This window comes from Drosophila nasuta, chromosome 2R (assembly GCF_023558535.2).
Source record: "Drosophila nasuta strain 15112-1781.00 chromosome 2R, ASM2355853v1, whole genome shotgun sequence".
NCBI lineage: Eukaryota > Metazoa > Arthropoda > Insecta > Diptera > Drosophilidae > Drosophila > Drosophila nasuta.
The window spans coordinates 22756277-22781109 of record NC_083456.1 but is presented as its reverse complement, the minus strand read 5'-3'; the positions used below and the strand labels follow the sequence as shown (position 1 = coordinate 22781109).

Here is a 24833-nt window from a genome sequence, read left to right as displayed (position 1 = left end):
GTACATAAGTATATGATGAACGTATTAAGAAATGCCATAAAATGCCTTTGTATTAATCATAATATTATTTTTGACGACGCCAACATCAGCAGCGGCAGCACAAGGAATGTTGTCGAAAAGTTTAACATGCGTAGTTTTTTCGATGTATGTGTGATTATATACATGTGTGTGTCTGTGTTTGTGCGTTCGCTTTCTGTGTAATTTATTTATTTTTAAATCGAGTTTGCATGTGTGTGTTGCGAGTGTGTGACAAAAATAAGTTGCCGCAAAAACAAAATTGTTGAAAAACAACACAGGGACCGGCCAACTTTTTTTTGTTGTTTTTTTTGTACATATATAGTAAAACCGGAAATTGTTTATGCGACGTCGGCAGCGACGTCAACGTCGACGTCAAAAGCGATCGCTATTTTTTTATGACGTATGACAGGCGAATATCACACACACACAGGCGCGCACACACACAAACGCATGTACACATACAAATTCACCACAAGGTGGCAACTCATTGGAAATTTTGGCGCATAATTTGGCCACACTAATTAGCAGAGTACGAAGAACAAGAACAAAAACCAAAACAGCTACAGCAACAACAACAATACTTTGACCACATGTCTAAACGGCGCGCGTGTGCAAGCACAACAAGAAAAAAGAGAGCGAAGCGACTTGATGACCATGTACATGTGCATATGTATGTGTGTGTATGCCTGCTCTCTGTATGTGTAAATGCGTGTGCCTGTGTGTGTGTGTTTTGTTTTGTTTGTGTGTGTTGGTTAAGCGAGACAAACTGGCAGGTGTCATTGACCTTTTTCGCAGTGTGACGGTAAAAACACATTTTTTTTTGTTTTCAATACATTTGTGTTTTTGTTGTTGCAGTTTTTTTTTGCTGCGTTTACTGCTTGCTTTTGGTGTTGTTATTATTGCATATGCTACACTGCGGCTGCTTGGCCTTGAACTTAGGCGGGTTTTCTAATACATATTTGTAGCTCCAAAGCTCACACACACATTTTCTTGTTGCTCGCTTGCTTTGCTTGTTGACAGTTCTCTTTTAGAAGGCGCGCACAACACCAAAAATGGTATCAATTACGCAATTTGGTTGCTTTCGATGCTGTTGCTACTATTTTCGTTGTTGTTGTTGGTGTTGGTGTTGGTGTTGTTAGTGTTGGTGTGCTGCTAAAAGCTTTGCGACTTTCATTGTTTCGCTGTTGACAAATGCGTGCGCTTGTGTGTGTGCGTGTGTGAAGCAAAGCTTGTTGTGATGTTTGTTGCTGTTTTCTTGTATTTTTTTTTATATTATTGGAATTGAGGTCAACGATGCCAGCATGTCAGGGCGCCAGGGGAGCGGTAAAGGGAAGGGGTAGCAAAAGAAGACAACAGTGGATGGGGCAGGGGGAGGGGAGGTCCGTGTGTGGGTCACGTTCTCAGAAATCGTAGCATAGCATTTTTTTCAAATGACTCAATGTTCTCTACTCTACTCTACTCTACTATGCTCTGCTCTGCTCAAGAGAGACAGATGCGGGCTTTGAATATATGTCTCTCAAATTCTATGTTTTGCATGTGTGTGCGTGTAGATAAGTATAATTAATGTTAGTCATACACCAAAAGTATATTTGAATAGATTGGGTACATTGTTGTTTGGATACGAGCAAAAAATATCAGTACTGCTCTCGTTCTTCATAACATAACCTTACCAATTAAGGCAATGCCTTATAAAACAAACATTTGCCAAATTTAATTCAAACTGAATAATCACAAAGAATAATGCTCAATGATCATTTAAAGGATCTAGATGCTTCTGGTTTCGAAATAATGTAGAACCATCTAGAACCAGTTTGGATGAAAGACAAGCTCTCAACGCAATGTGTCACCTTCGTCACAGAATTATATTAGATTAGCAAATTATATTACATCATTGTATTCCACACATTCTTATAGATTTAGTTTAAATGGCTTTTGTTTTATTTACGCATTTCAAATATAGAACATTGTAAAAATGTCAGGAATATAAAAAAAATATTGTTAGATAATCGATTGATGATCATTTTAAGTTACTGAAACTTTTCAAGTACTTCTCTTGACTCAAGAAACTTTTAATATAAAGATGCCTTAAGCCTTTTTTTTCTTATTATTATTTTATTATATTGTATGTAAACAAATTTATTTAAAGAATCATATATAATATTGAGGGGAAGAGAATATATAAAAAACATAAAATGTTGCGGATATAAACATAACAATCGTATTCAATTGAATTGAATAATCAGTCAAAAATAAATTTGACTTTATCGTCGAATATATAAGAATATAAAAATGTATTCTTGTATAATTTGAAATCTATTAAAAATAAAGTATTCTATATAATTGAAAATAATAATTCGACGTTCAATACATTTTAAAGCATTAACTTTCGACAGCTTTAATAACAGCATGATAATGATAAGGGGGCATTAAATTTGTACTTTGATTTAAATGGAATGAATTAAAGTGCGTGCAACGCAATGTCTATACTTATCAAGTATTCATAATTGTTGTGACACTTGCCAAAAAAGCCACTTAAAAATGATCACAAGATGTGCGTACACCGCCCCCTCGCAACTTCACTTATATTAACCACCGCCAACGCCCCCGTTTAGCATCTGAAGAACAACACCACGTCATCATCGCCCGCCTGTCACACCTTGTCTCTCTCTCGCTCCCTCTCGCAATTCGACGACTGTCTATCTCCAGTGTTGCCATTTTTTTTTAAATCATATTGTGAAAACCATAAATTGTGATTACGATTGTGTTGTAGTGCTGTGTTTATGCGTAGGCGGCAACAACACACACACACACGCACACTCAATATGTGTTGTTGTGTGCGTGTCTCTGTTTATTTACTTGGACCTTAGACTCTTAGTGATAAGTGCTGCGGAGTCGAAGCGTGTGATGCGAATGAATCACTTGTAAAATATCGCACAAAACAATAATATTACTACAAATAATCAAAAAGAATAAACAACTGCCATTGTAAAAAAAAAAACAGAAAAAATAGAAAATGACAAACAACAACAAATGCCACATGTGTGTTTGTAATTATGACATATAATTGTCTGATTTGCACTTGATAACACCTCTAACGCGGTTTTCACCTTCTCTTTCTTTTTCCGTCTCTCAACTCACCATTTTTGTAATTTATCCTGTGTGGCCACTCAAAGCAATAACAATAACAACAATGTGGCCGCTTCACTTTTGTTTTTGTTGTTGTCGCTGTTCTGTTCTGTTCTCTATATACACGATGCGTTCATGTATATGAGTGTGTGTGCGTTTTCGGCATTCTGCTTTGCGCAGTTATTTGTTTTTCTTGTTTTTAAAGATTCCGTTTTGTATTGACGTTCGCTTATATGTATGTATGTATGTATGTACGTATCAACGTCGCTCATAAAGCAGCCGCAGCCGGTGTGCGTACATGCGTGTGTGTGTGTGCTGGTGCAATAAACAACACACGTGGTTGCATTTCTATTTGAATGCTTGCCATTTCACTCGCACACACACTGTCTCTCACTGGACTGCAGTCGGTCAAGTCGCCGCTTGCATCTGTGTGAATGAAACGGTGTGTGAGTGTTTGTGTGTGTGTGTATGGCGCTTGGAGCATTGAGTGCGGCGAACGTCGCTGCTACTGCGCTGCAGCCGTTGCTGCTGCTGGGTGGGCGGGTATTTAACACTGGCGCTGGCGTTTGCTGCTATTTATAGGCATTTTATAAACATTAACAGATAAACCCAATGCCCGCTCAGCATTGTTCTTGTTCTTATGTGTGTGTGCGTGTGTGTTTTTGTATAGCATGCGTGGGTATTTTGGCGTTGCATATCTATTTGCTTAGAATTGGAGGATTTGTGCTGACGGCATTGACGCGTTATTCTCCCCCCATTGAATTGTTGTTAGTTAATAAGTTTTTGATTTTTTTTTTTAAATTTGTTTAGCTTTCTAATCGCCTCTGCCTGCCTCTTGGCGCTGCGCCACACTAACACATTGCTTACGCTTGTGGAACGACCTTTGAGTGACCTAATTTGGATTCTCTTGGATTATGGTTGTGTGTGTGTGTTGTTATTTTGAATTGTTTTTGGAAAATTTTTTATGATAAAATTAGACTGAGCATAAATCGTTGTTTATCGCTATCGATGGTTGTTATCGATAGACTAATTAATTAATTTACGTATGCTTGTGTGCTTACAAATTGTAATCAAGGATTTTGCATATTTATTTTAAAGCTTATCGTTGTGCTATGCCATTCATTAATTGCTTATATAGGTCAGCACATAGCATATGGAATGCAGTTGCGACTTTACTGCATTATTCGCAAGCCAATGAAAGAGATTTCCCCCACCTACGCTTGCTCATTCCTTCTCTTTCTTTCTCGTCTGTCTCCCTCTTTGCATTGTGCTTACTGCTGCTCTTCCTCCCCATTGTCCCCGGTCGTATAAAATAACGAGTATTAAAACACACGACGCGCCACACATTTTTCTGGGCTGCCACTTTACTTTAACTTCAACGCTTGTCGTCGTAAGTTATCGTTGTTTTTGTTCTTCTTCTTCCACACCAAATACACATGCATAAGTGCGTATGTATGTGGGTACTAGTTGTTGTTGTGGTCGTTGTTGTTGTCATCTTCATTGAAATGGAAAAAGCCGGCACAGCAGACGGACACTTTCAATTCACACAGCTGCGTGAGTTTTGCCTGCATGTGTGTGAGTAAATACGTTGTGAGCTTTTTTTTACTTGAGCTGACTTGTAGATAGGACACTATCGATATTTTCACTTTCGATAGGTGCGATATTTAGTAGTAAGAATATCTCAATCGGCATTCATTCTTATAGTAAATGAAAGTTTTTAATGTAATATTTAAAATTAATTACTTTTTTTTATTTACATATTTATACATGGCAAAATCTAAGCAATGAAATTATTCTTCAATAAATATTCATTATTACTTCAATTTCAGTATGTCACTTATAATATCGATAACAGCGGCTTAACTTTGACTCGTTCTCTTCCTCTCTTCAAAGTTGCTCAGTCGCTTGTACTGTGTGCGCTACTTTATCATGTAAAACAAAAAGTAAACTAAGCACGACACTGAGATGGATCTAAATATGTCTATATGTGTAAGTGTGTTTGTGTGTGTATGAGTGACTCGCAATAACAACAACAATGAGAAAGGCATTTTTATGATTTTATTTTAACTGTACTCGTAAATTTAGCGATTAGTGGACGTCGTCGTCGTTTTGCTTGTTGTTGTTGTCTTTTCTTTCTTAGCTTGCTTTCTGCCTTCTTCTTGCTCTTGCGTGCTTCACGCGCCAGTCGCGGCACTCTATATTTTTTGCGGCTGCTCCTTTTAGCCGTCGCCGCCGCCATCGTCGTCGTCGCTCCAAAACCCTCCCCAAACAATGAGAAGTCGTCGTCGGCACTCAGCAGACAGACAGCTAGGCAGACTGTTGATGGGAGGGAGGGGGTGGGGAGTAGAGCTTTGGCTTTTTTGCTGTCTCGCTCTTTTGCACTATGTTTGCATATGTGTATGTGTGTGTGTGTGTTGTGCTTTATGTGTGTATGTATGTGTCGTCGTCGCTTTGTTTGGCTTTCTGCAACATTGTTGCACACCAAAGTTTATTTTTAGCCACAATTCCATGCTGTTCCCAACGGCGTGGCAGCGTTGACATCGCGACTGCAGATTGCTGCTGCTGTTGTTTTTGTTATTGGACTGTTGCTTCTCTTTTCTGCTTTTTTTTTGTTTGTTTCGTGAGGTAATTAATTTTCGCCTTGTTTTTTTTTCCATTTTGGAACTCCTTCTGCTCTCTTTCTCACTGGTTGTGTGCAAAATTTATGTTTTGATTAGCGTGCATAGGCGATGGCTTTAACTTTTTAATGACTTTTTAATTAGGCGGCTTCCTTTGATGTTGTTGTTGTCTAGCGTCTAGACCCCCTTCCCCTAACCTCCCACAGCGCTCGTTAAGTTTTTTTTTTTGCAATGGTCTGCTACATTTTGGTGCCGCAGTCACTACAAGGAAAAAGAAACAAAAAAAGGGAGAAAGAAAAAACTACTACATACTATTTACAAACGTTTTACTACTTTACAACCGCATTCGTAATTTTTATTACAACCACCACCATCGACACTAGTAAATAACACACTACACCGCACTTCCCTTCAGCACACCACACTACCATAATAATCATCATCAACAACAACAAATACATCATCATCGTCGTCATCGTCACTGACTTGCATAGTGTTCGTTTTTATCCTTTTGCTCTCGTTCTTACTCTTGTGCTGCTTTAGGCCTTTTTACTACGCTACGCGCGCCACTCGCTAGTATTTTTTGGTAGTCACTGTACCACATTTTTACAACACACAGCGCCCCAGACAGGGGCCAACGACACCATTTTGCCCTCTCTCTCTCTCGCTCTCGTTCTTTTCACACACACACACAGTCGCATACACATGCATAGCTGAGGACAGGCGTGCGCCTTCATTCATAAGCATTGCGCTTTTTGCAGTTGACGTCGGCGCCGCTTCGTTGACTGCAAAAATTTGGCGGCTTGCATGTGAAATATTTTGTTATTTATGCATGTGTGTGTGTGTGTGTGTGTGTGTGTGTGTGTGTGTGTGTGTGTGTGCGTCTGTGTGTACGCTTAGCTGCTGCCTTTTTTACTACTGACTGACGATTTTTTGTGTTCTTGTTGTTGCTTTCGTTATTGTTTTGCTGTTGCATGCGTTGCTTCCGCCCTTATCACAACATTCACACACATACAGATACGGTGTTGTTTTCGAGCACATGCGCTTTGTGTTTCATTTCGCTCTCTCTCTCTCTACGAGTAGTTGTGCGCTGCGCTCTCTTTTGGCCGCCGCCTAACTGTGCTTCCGAGTTTTGTTGTCGTCCTTTCGTCTGCATGTTTTTATACGCATTGCGTTTTACACGTCTATCCTTAAAACGCAGACGCCGACACTGCTGCGTCTCTCTTTCGCTCATTCCACTTTCATTCTGTTCTTATTTTCGTTCTCGGTCTCTCGCTCTGCCTGCCTTACTATCTCTTTTAAGTAGTGTGTGTGTGTGTGTTGTTTCTCTCTTGCTCGCACTTGTTATTAGATTTCACTTTGTTTTCATACACATTCGCCTGCCGTTTCACACATTACGTTTCGCGTCATTTTTCGGGGTCAACGTCATCTCGAGGGTTGCTGCTGCTTCGGCTGCTTCTGCCTCTGTCTCTGCTGCTGTCGCCGTCAATCGTCGCAGTTGTTTGCGTTTGTTGTTGTTTTTGGGTTTGGGTTTTTGTGCATGTCTCGTATTTTTGCGGCGTCTGACTGCGCTACTACTACGTTCATGCGTCGAACGTTATCATGATTATCGACTCGCAATTTTCGGGCATGCGAAACACAGTGCATATCGATTGTATGCGATTTTATATAGTATTAATTTGTATCAGCATTGAATTTAATAAAATCAAGTATAATTTATTATAAATAAATATATTTTTTATTAATTATAGTTCTACATAATAGATTACTGTTTTATATAATTTTTCTAAAATTTTGATGGATCGTTAATAACGTTAATTGATACTTTACTGCCAGGCGCATGAACCTAATATTGTAAATGTATGTGTGCGTGTGTGTGTGAGAACGTCTGCTGCTGCAGCACATTTTTAATGCTGTCGCGACGCGTCGGTTCGATGCGCCTGTTTGTTTGTCTGTCTGTCTGTTCGAACGTCCATCTGGCTGTCTATCGTCTGTCTGTCTGTTTATTTGTTGTTTTGACCAAAATACATTTTTTAGACAAACTGTGAATTGCAAGCAAAATAAACTGGTATTTAAAACATTGCTGGGCCCAATTAAAAGCCAATAACAACAAGAAGATCAACAAATTTATTTATTTGCTTCGCTTTGCTTCAGCAGTTTTCTTCTGTTGCTGCGCTTTTTTTGTTATACTTTTTCTTTGCCCTTCTTGCCACTTTTATAATGCTTTTTATTTGACGACTGCACTTCGCGTGCCGCACACAACACCCCACGTGACTTTTGCATAGAGCCTTTTACTCCTCGTGCTTCTCTTTGTCTGAGGCGTTGTTGTGTCTGCTCTGGTTTATGACTGGGGAGTTGGCGGGGGCGTGGCACCAGCAACAGTGCTACTCCAATTTTTTCCCCGTTTTCTTTGCACTGCACTGAAGGCGTGGCCTTTAAGTGCCAAAACAACATTTTTTCTTCCTCGTGCTTAAACGTTAAACAAAAGAAGCACAAAAAAAAATGGGAAAAACATTTTAAAAAACGTGTTGCCTTTTTCTGGTGTTGTAATAAGTTATTGCCACCGTCTGTTTATGTTTTTATTCAACTGGCATTATTTTCTTTTTGATTCATTTTGCCAGCTTAGCAGTATTTTTTTTATTATAAAATTTATTCTTGAGGTTCACTTAGTACCCTATAATTATGTTATTATTAAATATATAAAGCAAACTCTCTTTAAGAGGGTGTCTAGCTAGTCGAGTTGTCTGGTTTGTTGGCTTTATCAATTAAGAACTTTTTGCAATGCGTTTAAGAGGGTTCGTCTGGGTTCATTTAAATTGTAGACGGTGTGTTATATAATCATTTTGAATGAGCTGAGTGTGAAGACTCTTAGCACTAATTTTGACAATATTTGCACTTTAAATAAGCAAAAAAGAATGCTAATTTCATCAGTTGATCATAAATTAATAATTAAAGCAAATATCTTTACTAATATAATGTTAAATAATGTTAAGTAATTATAATTTAAAATACTTGATACAATAATAAACTTATTTCTTCTTCATTTATCTTTGCAGTTCAATGAAATGCATTCGTGAAATTCATTTGGAAAATGTTCCGGAACGTGTGAAATGTGACACAACAAGGATATAATTGACAAAAAAAGTATAAAGTACGTAAGAGAGCAAAATATTATGTGAAATAAGGAAAAATGATAACCTAATAAATAAAATTGCTAGTCAAATAGTTTGGAGAAACGACGAAAACGAAACGAAATCAAAGTGGTTAGTGGAGGATGCAAAGATAGTGACGGAATCGGAAATCGAAGTCGAAAAATAAAGAAACGAGTCGCGTCGAGTGCATTTTGTGAGTTCCTAAAAGTGAAAAAAAAAAAATCCGACTGCCTTTCTTCACGGCACAATCCCTTTGGATCAGCTCTTCTCCTTCTCTAAACGATTTTCTTTTTACAATTGACACTTTGTTGTTATCTACGCTTTCGCCAGAAGAGAAGAAGCGGCGCGAGAAGAAAGCAAAAGAAAGTGCAACAGCAGCAGCAGCAAAGGAAGAAGCAGAGCCAAAATATAAAAAAAAATATATCGAAACGTGTTTTAATTTTATAACAATAAATAAGATAAATTGCTGAGCTGCCGCTCTCGCTTGCTCGTCTACCCAACAACTACAACAACAACATCGACTCAACATAATCATCATCATCGAAGACAACAAAAACTGAACTACAACAACGCCGTTTAGGTAAGTTGCTTGCATACCGCATTCCACACTCTCTTCTTCTAGTTGTAGTTGTTGCTCTCTCGCTTCTTCTACACTCTCTTCTTCTAGTCGTAGTTGTTGCTCTCTCGCTTCTTGCGTGCTCTAAATTTGTGTGACATTCCAATCTTTCTTTGTATATTGCATACCCTGTACTCTGTGCCGACAAAAGGCTGCCCATGTTGATAATGAATGTTGTCAATATTGCCTTAATTAATAATAAATATGTCTTTGTGGGATTATGGGAAAAATACGTAATGTCTAGTTGAAGAATGGTATTACAAAGTGCACTTCATTTTGCTTATTAAAAAGTGTGAGGATTTCATTTTAAAAAGTTTTATAATGTTCCAAATTTTAGAGATAAAATTTTGCTCAAAAGTTTTAAAGAAAAAACAAATTTCTTTAAAAACATCATAATGATTCAAATTTCACAAATAAGATTTTGTTCTGTAGTAAATGTTTTTAAAAATACTATCCAGAGTTGGACGTTAAAGATTATTTTATTGGACTTCTTCCTTTTTTAAAATTGAAAATCATATTTTATTTTTATATATTTCTAATATCACGAGTATAATTAAAATAGATATTTTATTTTATTATATTCCTAATATCACGAGTATTATTTATAATAAATTAAAAAAGTTTCCTAGTAATCAGAATGTTGGAGCATTCTTGAAGGATTCCAATAGTTTTTATATGTTGCAAAGAAAATCCAAAATTTTTCTTCAACTACTTCAACTACTTTCTAATCCGAGTTCACACGGTTTACAGGGTATTACAGTAGTCGTTTAGGTATTGATGCTAATGAGACAGTCGTCTGGAATTTCTATAGATTGACAATGTGAGAGACGTGTGAACATGGAAGTTTAAATAGCGTCCGTCGAGGAGATGGAGTTGGGTGGGAGAAAATGTTTCCGTTTGTTCCTCAATATTTTACAGTTTTTCTTTCATTTTTGTTGGCGGTATTTCCGCATGGCCCAGTTTTCGGTGGCACTCGGCGCTATAATAAATATTGAGAAAATTTCGGAAAAATGGGAAAGCGCCCAGGCTAAATAATGTGTAACAAATGGCGCGTCTGTCGCAACAGCAAAAGCAACAGCAACAACTGCAACTGCTGCAATAATAATAACTTGGCAGCCAGCGACGATTGCTGCTCTCTTCCAGCAGAGCGCATAAGACTGCGCTAAGGGGGGTGTGGGAGGGGGACAGCGAAGCTTTCTAGAGTATTTTACTCCCCCCCCACTACCTCTATCAATGTTAGCTCTATCTCGCTCTGCTTCTTACAGCAGCATACTTCAAGACGACTGACGTAAGGGGGACAGATTGCTGGCTTAGAGAAGTGTGGAAGGAGTGGTGTGGGGAAGGGGAGAAGGGAGAGGAGAGCAGAGGGTGACCGCGTCAGTCACTCAATTGCATACTCACCGTCTGGGTATTTTTTTTTTTTTGTCTTCTTGGTGTGCGTGGTGGATGGAGGCACACTTGAGACGTCTGTTGGCATGCGGCATGCGGCTTGTGGCATGTGGCATGCCATGCGATTTGTGGCACTGCCATTGCACATTTAGATATCGCTCTCGTACACGTTGCCACAGTAGTGTGTGTGTGTGTGTGAGTTGGCCCTCTCACTTGAGGCCAGTGTTGCCATTATTATTGCCCGGAAATGCCGGCTAATGCAACTCAAATTGCCCAGAGTCAGAGAGACAGAGCATTAGCATTAGTCCAGCACTCTAAATGTTCCGATATATTGCACACACATTCCCCAACTACAAAAATATTGCATCTTATGATAATGCAACGGAATTGGTATTTAATGCAAAGAAATGCCTTGATTGGCGCTTCTATTATAATGCCATCTGTGATTTTGCTATTTATGCAAACTATTCAACTGAAGATATATACATACATAGTACATACATTGAAAAACTTTCCTCCTTGCTCTAATTTCTGCCATAAGCATTCTATATATTTCTTAAAAATTTATTTTACTTATCTTATTTTGGAAACGTTTTAGAATAAGTATTCTTATTCTCATTTTTGTCGGTAGATTTTTCAATTATCGAAAGTTCAAATATATTTAAATTCTTTTTCTTTCTTATAATTGAAATATATTATTTCTGCGATGATTTCAAGATTGTTCAGAATATTCTATGTAATTCTTATTCCCATATTTCTGTTACTAGATGATTTCAATTATCGAGAGTTCAAATATATTTAAATAGCATTATTCTTCTTTCTTAAATTTAAAATATATTAATTCCACAATATTTCCAAGAATGTTCAGTATGTTTTCTATAGAGTTGATGCGATTATCTTAAATAAAGGTAACATTTTTCAAAGATATTCTTTCCGCACTTTATATAACTTTGCTAAACGTTTCAATTATCAAACTACTTAAATGTGATAAATAGAGTAAATATAGATTCTTATAATTGATGCTTTAAATGGAATCTCTCCAATTTATAAACTATTCGAAAAGATATTATATCTCCCTTTTCTACTTTTTTTTAATTTATTTAATTACTAATTTGATAAATTTTTTACAACTTTTAACTAACTGAAATTATATCTGATTTTTTATGCATCCTGAGTACGTTTTATATACAATTATCTTTAAATAAAGCATTCCCCTATTTGGGCACAGTTCTCAATAATATTAATTCTCTATTTGTGAGTTGCTTGTTGGAAAATTGTCATTGGTGCACTTTCAAGGAAACTTGTGGCGTTTGAAGTTGCAGCACGTGTTGCTGGCTGTCAGTCAGAGACCGAAGAGCTTGTCGTTCTCTGATTGAGAGACCAAGAAGCGGAAGAAGAAGCAGAAGTGTCGTCTTCATTTTCTTTTTCCACTCGATGCATGCGCGCTGCTTGAGACGCCTTTGGGGGCGTCTATCGGTGACATTCGAGCTGTTCTAGTTGTTGTTCTCCTTAGCTGTTGTTGTTGTTGCTGTTGTAGTTGTTAGCACATGCCGCAGACGCGGGCATTCTGTCAGTTGCTCAATTAGACGCACTTCCGTTGCATAGAGACACTCACAGAGTAAGAGAGTGAGAGAGAGGCAACCAAACGACTTCCCCTCCCCTTGTTGTTGTTGTTGTTGCCTCTCCAAATGTGCGCATGTTTCCTATATTTATTTCCGTTTTGTGCGTGTGATTGATGGCTGACTGCTGTCGCAGTCGCTGGCAACGTTGACGTTGACGCTAACGCTGACTGCGGACAGCGACGTTGCTGGCTATTAATGTCGCTTTTTATGCTTGTAAAGGCAATGATGTAACAAACGAAAAAGAAATAATGTAACGATTAACACAATTCATAATAATAAAATGAAAACCAAACTGCTGCGGGTCTGTTTGATTGGCGGTGTGGAAGGGGAACAGATAGAAAATGAAGGGGAAAGAGAACGGCACGGATGGCAAGGGAAGAGAATGAAGGGGGGGCAACCAAAACCGCCACGAATGATTAATTACGCCTTGTACGCACACAAATAAAAGTACAAACATACACACACATACGCATGTACAATTACATTTCACGCAACTCCCTTTTAGTTATGTCGCCCGCTCTCATGCATTGGGCTGCTTTATGAGCTCGAAGCTCAATAACATGCCGTAAAATTTTTTTTTTTAGCTCTCACTCACTCTGTGACCATAAACAACAACAGCAATAGCAACAACAACAGCATGGAGCAAAGTAGCATAAGAGCAACAGAGACCTTCGTTAACTACAGTTGTTGTTGCTGTCGCTACCATTGCCTTTGTTGCTGCTGTCTCAGCAGTAAAGAATGCAAAGATTAAGCAGCAGCAGTCTGCAGTCGCGGCCCTTGCTCTCGCTCTCTGTCTGTCTCTTCTCTCTTGTCTCTCCTTGTGGATGCTGTCTGCTGCTGTCTGTTGTGTGCTGTGTAATGTAAAAAGCACGTTTTAAGTTATGTGAACGGCGTGTGAATGAGTCGTTGTCGACAAGAAGAGTGAGGTTGAGGCCAGACTTGCTTGAGCAAAAGAGACGGAGAGTGCGCGACTGCGAGAGCGAGAGATCAGCAGACAGTGACTTCTTGTAGTTGTTGTTGGTGTTGTTGTAATGCGGCTGCATATGACATGCCATGAATCGCTGTGCAAATAATGCAAAGGCGAAAAGAAAAAAAAGCTTTCAATACCTTTTGGGCAAGTGAGTGGGCGAAAGAGAGTGAGAGAGAGAGAGAGTGGGAGTGGGAGAGTGAAAGGCAGATGGCGGCACAATGGAATGTGATTAATGTGGATTGTAAGCTGGTTTGGGTTACTTGCAGTTGAAGTTTTGCAAAGAACTTGCACGTTGCACACACACACATCAATAAAGTGATGTCATCATAATAACAATGCTTTTATGATAGAAAATACATTGTGTCTAGCCAGTAAAATTGCAATAACTCTGACATACATACAGATGTATGTATTTACCATATGCTGACCTCACTCAATGGCGCAGACAACCGCTCGTTACTCGTCGTAACTCGTTACTTTTACTCGTTTCTGTGTCACTGCAAAACAGTATGTGTGTGTTTCCGCATTCCAAGCATGGCGCATGCGCAGCCTCAACGTATGGTGGTAGGGGGAAGGGGGTAGGAAAATCTCGACCCACACACACTCACACAATCACTCGTGGCGCCCATTAAAACGTCATAGTTCTTGCCACGTTAAACCCAGGCGACAACAATGCAGCTGCCATTTCAGCAGCAACCGCAGCAGCAGCAGCTGTTTGTTGTTGTAGTTGTTGTTGGCTGCTTGACTGGGGCAATAATAGTTTTTTAATTGCTCATAAAAGTCCACAATGCTGCTTCCCAAACAACGAACCATAGATGGCGATGTTGTCGATGTCTGTCTCTGTCTCCGTCTCCGACTTCGGCTTCGACTTCGACTCTGACGCTGGCCTCACTCATTAATCACTTGGAGTGACTCGAGAGATGCTCAAAACGCCACATCAAGTAAACCGTTAAGCGTATGCAACCAGAGCGACTTTAAGATATGCGCATTTTCAGTGTGAAACTTGATCGAATACCAACAACAGCAACAACAACAAAAACCCTCGAAAAGCCGCCAGTGCAAACGAGACAGCTATAGTTATATGCTCAGCTTAGTTTATTGAGAGACCCAAAAAAAAAAATAAAGCGAGACAGTCGGCCGAGCTTGGTATTGACATTGACAATGTCGCCCCAGTCTCCTAGTCTTTGGCAATGCTTTTCAAATATATACAGATATCGTTTTCTTTTCAAGATTATCAGATGAAAGAAAAAATACAACAGCAAACAAAAAAAAAAAAAGAAAAGGAAAACAAGTTTCCATAGCGACAAAACGGTGTGTAGCACGTCAATATGTTTGAATCGCTTGGGATTCAGGTGATCTGAATGGTATAATTGACATATTTGATAGCTTTAGTGAATGAATAGAAATAAATGATACTGGATTACTACTGGACTGAGATTGTCTAAGGGTGGCTCTGAAATTTTAAAAATGTTAGGGTAATTAATTCTTTAAGTATCATTTATCATAAAAAATATATATTGCAATCAATTCAATCTTCATTATGGAATATTAAGGTTATTGAGGACTTGGTATTATTGAATTGAATTAGGAATCCAAATTCTTGGAATATACCTTAGGAAATTTTAAACAAATTCTTAAGCAAAAAAATCTTTGAAATTTTTTTTTAAATATAATAGTTATATAGAAACTTTGTATTTCAAAAATGGTTTTATCTTACCAGACTTGTTTCGTACAATAATTGTAGTCTACTCCACTCGTTACTCGTCATTTTGTTACACTCGTTATTCGTTAGTTCGTTGATTGAACAATCTAACCGCCGTTTGCTGTGTGACCTAATGACTATAGTTGAGATCTCTGTATGATTATATGATAATGGGCATAATGACTGGCACTGTTGATGTTATTGTCGTTGACGCTATTTTGTTGTTTTTTTTTTTTATTCAATGCCGCCGTTGCCGTCGGCTCTGTGGTCTCCTCCTCCTCCTGCTGCTTGGGGAATGTGCATAAGAGTTAAGATTGGAATGTTGTTTATTGCATTTCTCAGTTAAATGTCGTTGTCGACGTCGTCGTCGTCACCCATTGAAAAACTATGCATAATGATTGTGCGAGTCTCTATTTCTATGATAGTGTTATACTCTCTGTGCATGTGTGTGTGTGTGAGTCGGCTTGGCATTTGGAAAGTTAGTTGGCTGTTGTTGTTACTGCTTTTTTTTATGGCCCCCACACTCAATCTCTGCGCCAGCTTTGACTCATTGTGCCCATTTTTGGATTTGATATTGCAATTTTTTGCATCTTGCATCCGGGAGGCAGTGTTGATAAAGATGATGATAGAGATGCTGGTGCCGTTGGTAATGATGGTGATTTAATGATGACTTGATGATGAAGTCAAGTAGAATGCGATATTATGACAGCGTATGATTAATGCTCTCGATATTTGGCTGTAAATTGCATTGTCCTGTGTTAACTTTGTGTGTTTTATGGCCACAGCTTCTACTAAATTGCATCAAATGACAGTTATAATCTTAAGATCCATTAGAATAGATTTATGAAACTATAGCGAAAGGGATTGAAGAATAATTTGAAGAGGGTTTACAAAAATGGCTTCCTCTCATATTGAATCATTTTCTATTATATTCAAAATATTTCATAATAATAATATAAATTTATAATTTATAATTTCTTATCATCATGCACTGTGTTTATAGTAAACATAGATCGAATTTCGTCAGCCATAATTGTATCTCCCAATCTATTTGGGGAGATACTCCAGTCTATTTCAGACCCGAACATCATCATCTAATCACCAAAATTGCAACTGCAACATGCCCCAATTGGGCCATAACACTGAACAGAAACACACGTCGTCGAGAGCAAGATATAGCAACAAATACAATTACAAATTGAAATGCACAACAGATGACGACGTCGTCTGTTTTCGGGCTTGTAACCAACAATTTGTTAGGGGGTGCACTAAATAAAAGAGCATTGGAATAGAAAGGAGGGGAAGGGAAGAAGAGGGGATCGAAGGCAACGCCACACACTCATGTGCTCTGTTTTTTTTTTTTTTTGAATGACGACCCGAGGTGTTGCCGGCATGCATTCTGCCAGCATTCGTCCCTCGTAGCCAAGCTGCCCCATCCGGACGACTATCTGTCTGGCAACCTTTGTCGACGTCGTTGTTGTTTTGAATACCCTGTAAACTAAAGTGATTGAGGAAGGAGTGAATAGTTTGTAAAACATGCATTTCTTTAAATCACTGAATGAAAATGATTTATATAAGGTTATGCTTAGAGCTAGAGAATTGCAGCTTCCTATTTATAGGACTCAAAATTAATTATAAAGTAGGTTTTCACTTTGATTATTTGTGGATTGCATTTCTTAAACTTATTAAAGGGTATGCGCCATTCGAACCGCATTCGTCTAGACATCGTTTGTTGAATTTTGTTGTTTTCGTATGCAACCGAGCGCAAAATTTGTTGCTTCTAGCTGGCGCGTGAGTGGGCGTCTCTACAGCTCGGGCAATAGTTGGGGGCTGTTCTGCCCCAGCAGCCCCGTCGGTTACCCCACAAGCTTCCCTCCCCTCTCCTCCCCTTCCCCCAAATATAAGGTGGCTAGAAAAATGTTTTTAATTACAATCATTGGAATGAAATTGATCGTGAGATGCAACACGAAAATCATATTCAGAAAACGTCCCTTTCAAATTCCCCCCCGTCTCTGACACGGGATGTATCTCGTGTTATTTATTTTATGAACAATATATATATACTATCAACATATATATTTAGATATTAACGTATGTGTGTAATAGAAAAATGTTGCGTTGCTATTTTTAATACAACGCTCAAGGAATGCGTTTTATAAATAAGTTAAGAGTGGAAATTTAATTTAGTTGCCAGGTGATGCGAAGCAGGGGTGCGTTACGTCTGCGGGCGGTAAGGGGCGAGGGGTTGGCACTGATCATATGGGGGTTGCATTGCTGCGAAGCGAGACAACGCGACACATCACGAGTAACGGGGCCATGAGAGTTCATTTACCGTCTCGATACCATAAAATCGGCTCGAAAAGACAATATTCGAATTTTAAAGGAAAACAGGACGACAAGCTGGAGTTAAGCTCGTATAATCTTTGATATTATGAACACTTTATTAAGATTTAAGAAAATAATAGACAGAAAGTATACGTTTTTAAAGATTATAAAAAAAATTTACCGGTATTTAACAATTTCTAGTTAAACAGATAAATTTAAAGAAAAATAATGTAAGGAACATAATATATAAGTCTTTAGAGGAATGATCCTATAAGATATGCGTCAAATTATCAAATTGATTTTATTTATTTTAATATTTCTCAGTTCAAGAAACTTGAATTGTATTTTTCACAGTTTTAACATGATTATCGGTCGTATAGGAACGATCATCTTTAATTGATCGTCACTTTTTATGTGCAAAAAACTGGCAATATATTTAAATAATTTTGAAATTTATTGAATGTTTTTTGGTGGTATTTAGTTATCAAATAAAATTTGTAATATAGCAATAAATTTTTGTAATATAGTAATATCCCAGATAGAATTTAAGTCTCATTTAGCAGCCTATATTCTCTTCAGGGACTTGCAAAATGCTGATGATAACTAAGTTAGTTTCGCTGCGACAATAAACCCATCAGGAAGTGGATATATATATCCTATTTGTTGAAAAGGCAACCCTAATTTTTGTTGGTAATTAAATCAACATTTTGTTGTAGACGCCAAAGTTGTTGTTGTTGTTAATTAAAAAAACTTTCTATTGATTGACAGACCCTTAAGGCAATGTGTCTACTCTAGGGTCGCTCGACAATATTTAGATATATTCAAAATGGCGGACTATTTTACATACTATGCTGATGATGATGATGATGGTGAGAAGAAGAAACTCGCTTAGTTGATAAGTTTGTTGTGCGATAGTCGTGGTACGTAGTCCGTTGTCTCGATGTGGTGTACAACCCTTTGTGCCTCTGGCACAACCCCCTTTGAAAATAACTCAAACTAGACAACGACGACGACGACAAACGGCGACGATCTTGACGATCTTGTGATCTGGCATTACAAAGGAAACGCTTCTTTATTTTTCCTTTTTGCTTGTTTTCTTCTGTGTATTCTTGTGTTGTGTGTTGTTTACGTTTCGCGTTTTACTTATGTAGATTTATTTTTGCCTTGCAACTTAAACGCACAGACATTTAAATTTAGACGGCGATCATCTAATGGCCTCGTCTCTTGTTCTTGTTGTTGTTTTTTGCTGTGTCTGTGTCACCCAACTGTCTCGCCAAACTGTATTTGTTGTTGTTGCGGCTCTTCATGTGACATAAAATGTGTGATCGATGTAAATCTTGCGCCTCAGCTGTCGCCAGCAGCGGCGTCGACGCTGACGTCTCACAATGTCTGCTGATCTTCTTGTTTTATTTTTATACCACGTTCTTCGTGTCCCCAACCCAACTCAACTCAATCCGAGCAACACTGCTGATGATGATATGTGTGGTGAGTAAGGGTGAGGTGACGATGGTGGTGTTAGTGGTGGTGGAATGGGAGAGACAAAGGCGGGCGGCGTCATCATCATCTTATGTGTGTGCTGTGTGCTGTGCGCTGCACTCTTTAAGCTGATTTGTAGCAACAGCAGCAGCAACAATTGTAAATCTGGGACTTGGACACGCGCGACGCAATGTGTTGTAGGGTTAAGCTTGTTGCAGTGGTTGATTATCATTGTTGTTGTTGTTTGGGGTATTGTGCGTGCCGCAGCATACGCCAAACAGCTTTGCAGTGTGTGTTATCGATAGGCCGATAGACAGTTGACAGTAGTGGTGCGAGTGGGAGTGGGAGAGAGAAAAGACAGAGAAGCGATTACTTACTACTCTCGACCTGATTTCATTGCCTGCTACTGCTGGTGGTGTCGCTGATTATAGTGTATACATTTAGTCGATGAGATTTGTATTTTGTTATTTAGTTTTTGCTGGCTTCGTGCTCTGCTTCTTCTTCGGCATTTTGATGTCGTCGTTGTTATTGCTCGTGCTCGTTTTATTTCTATTTTTATTGCTGTTGGCCTGCTATACTACATATTCTCACTGTATATGTGTGTGTGTCTATTTGTTTGTTTGTATGTAACGAGTATTACGTATTGTAAAAATAAACGCCATCTTATTCTTTGCTGTTGTTGTTGTTGTTCTCAGTCACCCGTTTGTTGTCTAATTTATTTCTATTTCTACGTCGCGGCGACAGCAGCAGCAGCAGCGCGTTGGCAGATTGAAAAACAAATTACCATAAATGTCATTTTGTAATTGTAATGCATTAATTGTAATACAAATATTTTTGTAACACAAGAAGAGCACACACAATAAAAAGAAACGAGCAGAGCATCAAATATTTCTTCTGTATTTGTGTAAGTGTGAGCATATGTGTATGTATGTGTGTGTGTGTCTGTGTTTGAGAGCCAACGACGAGAGTATCGCGCAAAGTAATCAAGCACAACAAAATTCACAATTGAGCAAAAGCCGCGCTCACATTGAGAGCAACAAAAGCCCAACTCACTGTGGTAACTTCACACACACACACAAACACATGAAAATACACAGACAACTCGTATACAGTGGTTGTTGTTGTTGGCTTGCTTGGCTTCGCTCCGTAATTCATCTCGCTCACACATCTTGAACATTCTCAAGCTTGCTATGTCTGCTCCGCGTGAGATTGTGTGTGTGTGGAGTTTGTTTGTGTGTATCTCAAGTTTTATAGCAGATCGACAATTGCGGCGGTAGACTGTGAAAAATCACAACAATAATTAAGCACTTTGTATGCAACATGAAAAAGCTGCAAACACACGAAATAAAAAAGCATACAACATAAGTAGCGTTTTAAAAAGGTTGCTCACTTAATTTTTAATTAATTGTTAATTCAAAAACTCGCAAGCAAAGCAAAGGAAAAAGCGTGCGTGTTTAGCTTACTTTTTTCGACACCTCCCTCTCACTCTGCACTCCTTTTTTTTTGCGCTCTCGCTCTCTCACTAGGACGCGGGCGCACCTTTTTGAGCAGAGTGGCGGCTGCGACAACGGCTCCAAATGTTCTCTTCTCCTTGTTGTTTTTGCTGTTGTTATTGCTCTTCTTCATGTTCATTCAACTTGCGTCTGTCTGTCTGCGAAATGTCTGTGTGTGTGTTTGTGTGTGTGAGTCTTGAATTGAGAGCGAGAGAGGAAGAAGACAGTGAGCAGCTTTCAAGCTGTTGTTGTTATTGGCGCTGCTCTTATTTCTTTTTGTCTTGGGGAGGAAAAAAACAATATTGTGTCTTGTTTATAGCTTTATTTGCGGCATTTTGGCTCTTGATTAGGTTCTTTTGTGCCTCGCACTTTGCTTTGTTATTGTTGTTGTTATTGCTGCTGCCGCTGGCGCTGTCTTTGTGTGCATATGTGTCTGTGTGTGTGTAGCATTAGAGCGGACAAGGCGAATGTGAAAACAATTTAAGCGGAACTTAATAGCTTAACAACTATTTTAACTTTGCCACAGTGACGACGACGACGACGGCTTCGTTGTTGTTATTGTTGCTGCTGCTGTTGTTGTTATGTGTTTTTCCGCCGTTTGTAAAATAGTATTGCGTTTTATTTTATGCTTGCTGCCGCGTCTCTTGTTGCTGCCGCTAATATAACGCTCTGTTTGTTATTGTAATGTTTTTGTGTGTGTGTGTTGATTTTTTTGTAGCTGCTGCACTTGCTGTTTTTGTTGCGGCTGTTATTTGCCTTTGTGCATTTGCTTTACTACTCTGCCCCCTCCCCAAGCTCCCTTGCCCCGCTCAGACAATTGCGTTGTGCGGTGCGCCTCTTTGGCGCCTGTCAAGTGGCGCTTACACAAAACAAACAAAAACACATTCACGCACACAATCGCAGGCCTATTCTCTCTCTCTCTTATGTCTGTGTGTGTCTGTTTGCTTATTTGTATATTTCCGTTACGCTGTCGAAATGAAATCAAATTAATTCATTAAAGCAAATTTAATGTTTAATAAATCATAACAAGCAAAACAAATGAAGCAACTTTTCGCTGCTCTCGTTCGTCTCGCTTTGTGTGTGGGCTCGAATAACCTCCTCCCCCCCCTCCCTTAAAATGCTTCCAATCCCAATCCCAATCTGTCTGGCGCCTATTTTATGCACGGTTCAACAGCAAATGTCAAATTTGACAAGTGAGACGACGACGATGAACAGAAAAAGCTCTCTGAGGGCGTTAAGACGATGCTGCCTAGGGTAAAAGCTTCTCCCCACACACACATGCTTAAGTACATTTTATTCACTTAATGTGTGTGTGTCTGCGTCTGTGAGTTTGTATTGGTTTGCTGATAAGCTCGCTTTCAGTGAAATTGAAATAGATTCTCCATCAATGCGGAATGACACTTGCTGCAAAGAGTCATTTGATTAAGCCTTTAAAGCCTTTTTTTATGAATTAAGATTTCTCAGATAATGATTAACATTAATTCATTTTAGTTCACAATTATGCCAAACAAATTAAAATTATTCAAAATTGATTTGTAAGGTATTTAATCGCTACTAGTATTAATGCATAATACAATCTATTTTAGTTTTTGATTAGTATGCGTGTGTTATCAAGATTTTAAATTTTAATATTAATATATTTTTAGAGTACTTGTTTTTTTTGCGTAAAAAAGCTTTAGCTCATTAATAAATAACACTGCCAACGATCGCCATTTTGTTTTGTGGAGATTTTCATTCACAAAACGCGAAGCCCAATCAAAAGCAAAGCTTCGTACGTTCACTTGCCCACATGCAAACGTAAACTCACACGCATACAGAGGCACAAACACTTACACTGGCGCATACAACCCACAAAGCTAAAGCTTAAGCCAATAATCGTGTTAAGTTATAGCGGTTTTAGCGTACACAGAGCGACAGAGAGAGTAAGAAAGAGAGAGAAAGAGAAAGAGCGATTGTGTGAGTGAGTAAAGGAAGCAACCGAGTGTTCCAATCAAGGGTGAAGGGAGAACGCGCTCTGATAAGGGATAAGAGAAGAACCACAAAACAAAAATAAAATTTAAGAAAAAAGAAAACGCTTATCTAAATGCGTAAACATGCATATCTAACACAAATATAACACAAAAAAAAAATATAAGAATGGGAAGAAAAAAGCGGAGTACAACTTGAAAGGCAATAATTCATTTCGAAGAGGCCACACATAAAACGCACATGCTAACATAAATACCAAATAAATATGAATATGTGTGCGTATGCGTGTGAATACATGTGTTTGTATGTCGTTACACTTTAGAGGTGTCTGGAAGTACAACTGGGCCATGTGAATGAAACCCAATAACTACAATTTACTCTACTCATGTGTGTGTGTGTGTGTGTGTGTACTACAATTTCATTGATAACTTCGAAATACAAAATCAAATAAACAGCACACACACTCGCACGCATGCCACACACACTCATGGAGTTGAGACGCTTGTGCAATTGCACACATAAGGGCCAAAGCGATGTCGACGTTGACGCTGACGTTGACGGCGGCAGCAAGAGCCTTTTAAGTGTGTGTGTGACAGCGACATGCCGTACAAATTGGGCTATTAGACTATCTCGCTCTCACACACACTTTAACTATGTGCGACATATTGTTTACGGGCAATTGTGAAACGAACTAAAGCTAATCATAAATAATAAATAAATACTTATGTGTGTAAAGCCCACTCTCTCACACACACACACCCAGCTTGTTATCAATATCAGCGCATCGAAGTGTAGGAATTTTATATTAAAAGTTGTTTGCTCGACATCTCGCTGTTATTGTTATTGTGACTCTTGACAATTATTATTTACACTCTTGCATACCAAAGCTCACGCATACAATCACACTATGAACGAGACGTGCAGCACAAAACACTTGAAAATGTCATTTAAAATACGCGCTAAATTTCATTCACTTGATTCACAGCCAGTCAGCCGCAACAACAATAACAACAGCAACAACAACAAGCGTTGCTTTGCTTTTTGCTTTTTACGCTACACTCGATGCATTCATTCACACACACACAATATGAATGAGCGTGCGAGACAGACAGAGAGAGAGCGGGAGCGAAAGAGAGCACACGCAAAGCATGCAATGGAGCCGGATCGCTGCTGCTCACCAGCCCTGGGCCGGCAATTGGCTCATTCATTGAGTAATTTCAAATCTCTTGCTTCATTACGTACACGAGTTTGTGTATGTGTGTGTGTTTGTTTGTGTGTGCATTTAACACGTTTCATAGACATCAAAAGCCAAACCACAAAAATGTTTGTAAAACATACATATTAAAGGCAACAAAAACAACAACGAAAAAATGAGTGAAGGAATAAGCAACAACAACACAAAGACAAAAAAGTTGTCGGCAACTACAACAACAACAACAATAACAACGAAAAATGTTGTTTTGAAATTACGTTATTTCCGCTTTGAGATCCGCAAACGGGCCTCAACACAGACCAGAGCAGAGACGCCAACTGAGGCAGCGCAGTCGCGACGACGACGCCGACAAGTTTTGTTGTGTAAATTTTACTTGACATTCAACGTGGGCAGAATTTGAACTTTGTAACTATAACGAAAATGTTGAATTCAATTTTCGAGATAAACAATCGATTAACTAGAACAGATTACACGCAATAAATTTAGCATATAAATGAGTAATTAATAGTTCCACAGAAAGAATTAGAAAGCAAATACTCAATTAAGTTTAAAAGATATTTTAAGACATTTTTGTTGTTACAGGAAGTCAAGCAAAATTCCAATTGAAAGTCCCAAAAAAACAACATTTGACAATATTATTTACAGCCCATGGGCATTTTTATATAGTTGTACATAGATTTATTGAGGTTATAAAAACCTGTCTAAACATAAACTGGTGACTGGCTAACTGGGGGAGTGGCCACTCACTATATATAAATAGTTAGGTGTATTATATGTACTACAAAAGTATAATACTCGCCTGTTGTTCGGTACAGTGCAGAAGTATTTCTGATAACTGGATCCCCGTATCAAATCAATCAAATCAATTGAGAGGGGGCGACTAGAAAATTCGCCATATTTTATGTTATCTAATAAATTAGTGTGTGTTTTCGCCATCTCACATATTTGCCTTTTCTTTGCTTGTTTTTCTATCGTTGATTTCGATACTTGTTGAGGCAGTTCCAAGAATTTCATTCAACTAGCAAAGGAGAAAGGGGTCAACTGCCCCAACAATGCACAACAATACTGCTGAACGACTGGCAAATACCCTGTAAATATTTTCAAGGAATGTGCTGTTTCATATTTTGTAGGTTTTCTTCAAAATA

At 38.5% G+C, this 24833-nt stretch overlaps 1 protein-coding gene across 1 annotated transcript in view; it reads left to right on the top strand.

The window, feature by feature from the left end:
• Nucleotides 1-24833, top strand: part of LOC132787715 (insulin-like receptor) — a 47723-nt gene that overhangs the window by 1989 nt on the left and 20901 nt on the right. Inside the window, exon 2 of the mRNA XM_060794987.1 lies at nucleotides 8819-9494. The gene's annotated coding sequence lies outside the window, so the exon portion shown is untranslated. The remainder of the gene's footprint in view (nucleotides 1-8818; nucleotides 9495-24833) is intronic.